The sequence below is a fragment of the Macrobrachium nipponense genome, chromosome 18 (assembly GCF_015104395.2).
Source record: "Macrobrachium nipponense isolate FS-2020 chromosome 18, ASM1510439v2, whole genome shotgun sequence".
Taxonomy (NCBI): Eukaryota; Metazoa; Arthropoda; class Malacostraca; order Decapoda; family Palaemonidae; genus Macrobrachium; species Macrobrachium nipponense.
Genome location: NC_087211.1, coordinates 17,145,802 through 17,148,568, shown reverse-complemented (window position 1 = coordinate 17,148,568; position 2,767 = coordinate 17,145,802).

Sequence of the window (2,767 nt, the reverse complement as noted above, 5' to 3'; positions counted from 1 at the left end):
GGAGAGGAAAAAGGCTGAATTATTTGATGTATGCATTCCACTTGACTCGGATATTCCACTTTGAAGGCGAACGCTCTCATCGAGGTCCTGGAAATGCACACAGGAGAGAGAGAGAGAGAGAGAGAGAGAGAGAGAGAGAGAGAGAGAGAGAGAGAGAAATTTCCATATTGCTTCATTATGGTACTTCAAGAGAGACCTTACCTTACCTTACAGACCTTACATCTTGTTCGGGTTGCCCCAGGTCCCTCAGTGTGAGGCACCTCTAATGTCTACAGAGAGTTGCTAGTACATCTTCCGGTATATTTTGCATCTTCCAATCTTGGATGGTCTAGGATGCATTTTAGATATTTGTCGAGCTTATTCTTAAACACATCTACGCTCACTCCTGATATATTCCTCAGATGAGCTGGCAACGCATTGAATAGACGCTGCATTATCGATGCTGGTGCGTAGTGGATTAATGTCCTGTGTGCTTTCCTTATTTTCCTGGTATAGTTTTTGGGCACTATTAATCTACCTCTGCTTGCTCTTTCTGATATTTTTAGTTCCATGATATTTTCTGCTATTCCTTCTATCTGTTTCCATGCCTGAATTATCATGTAGCGTTCTCTTCTCCTTTCTAGACTATATAATTTTAAGAATTGTAGTCTTTCCCAGTAGTCAAGGTCTTTAACTTCTTCTATTCTAGCTGTAAAGGACCTTTGTACACTCTCTATTTATTTGTGCAATATCCTTTTGATAGTGTGGGTACCATATCATATTGCAATATTCAAGTGGACTACGAACAATATGTTTTATAAAGCATAATCATGTGTTCAGCTTTTCTTGTTTTGAAGTGCCGTAACCAACATTTCCCATTTCTGCTTTACATTTTGCCAACAGAGTTGCTATTTGATCATTGCATAACATGTTCCTATTCATCATCACACCAAGGTCTTTAACTGCTTCCTTATTTGTGATTGTCTCATTATTAGGTCCCTTATATGCATATAGCTTTCTTTCTCTGTCTCCATAATTTATTGATTCAAATTTATCAGAGTTAAATACCATCCTATTTACCTCTGCCCAATCATATACTTTGTTAAGGTCTCTTTGTAGGAGCGTTCCTATCTTCATCCAACAAGTAACTTTCTCTACTTATTCTTGTGTCATCTGCGAAACTACTCACTACCGAATCCTTAACATTATTGTCTATGTCTTCAATCATAATAACAAACAGTATTGCAGCTAACAACCGTACCTTGCGGCACACCGGATATTACCTTGGCTTCATCCGATTTCTCGTCGTTTGCAATAACTATCTGTTTTTCTGTGTGTAAAAATTCTTTTCCATCTTCCTACTTTATCCACGATATTGTGTTTTTCTAATTTTCTTCGCTAATATATTATGGTCTACTTTATCAAAAGCTTTTGCAAAGTCTAAATAAACCACATCTGTTTCATTTCCGCTTTTCATATTTTTGAATATGTTTCTCACGGTGGACTAACAGTTGGGTTTGTGTACTTTTTCCGGGTACGAAACCATGTTGTCCTTTATTAAACAAATTATTTTTTATTAAATGTTTCATAATATTTTTCTTCATTACCCTTTCATACACTTTCATAATATGTGATAAGTTAGACTCACAGGCCTATAATTACTTGCCTCTAGTCTTGATCCACTTTTGAAAGTAGGGGTAATATATGCTAATTTGTGCTCATCATAAATCTTGCCTGTATCTACACTTTGTCTTAATAATATTGCAAGTGGCTTTGCGATAGAATGAACTACTTTCTTTAACAAAATAGCAGGAATTCCATCAGGCCCTGCAGCAGCTCCATTTTTAATTTCATTAATAGCCTGCACAATATCAGCTTCATTAATATCTATGTCAGCTAAATATTCACTATTTTCATCCCTTACTTCTATATCATTATCTTCATTATCTATTCTAGGGGTGTGAATTCTCTCTTATATCGTTCTGCCAGTATGTTGCAAATTTCCCTTTTTTTCATTCGTTAATCTCCCTTCCAATTCTTAGAGGGCCTAGTTTCTATTCTTCTTTATTCCTCTTCTTCGCATATGAGTATAATAGTTTGGGATTTTGCTTGATATTTAATAGGGTTTTTTCTTCCAAGTCCCGTTTTTCATTTTCTTTTGATTGTATAATCTTTTGTTCTGCATTTTCTATCTTACTTTTTAGTTCTATAACTTTCCATGCATTTTTTTTTTTTTTGCTAGAACCTTTTTTTTTTCCACTTTTCTGATTTTCTGGAACAAGATCCTTCTGTCTCTTGGTATGCATGACTGATGTTTACTTTTCTTCTTCGGTATATATTTATCCACGTATTTTTCGCTCTAATTTTTATATAATATCTCCGTATTTACCTTTATTTCATCACTTACGAAAATATTATCCCAATCTTTGTTTAATTCTTCATTTATTTCTGACCATTTTATATTTTTACTGTAGAAGTTGTATTTTCCATATCCTTCCCACTTTTTCATTTCTTGCTTATCTCTGTTTTCATTTGCTTTGGAATGGACTGTTAATTCTATGACATTATGGTCTGAAATACTCGCATTAAACTATTATTTCTTTAACATAATTCATCTCGTTCACAAATACTAGGTCTAAAGTATTTTCCTTTCTTGTTGGCAGGTGATTTATTTGTTGAATGTTGTATTCTAGTAGCATATCTAATAGCGTTTTCGAATTGCCTCTTATCTTCTGCACTACTATTACTCTCTTTTTTATATGTATAACGTACATCACAATCTCCTATT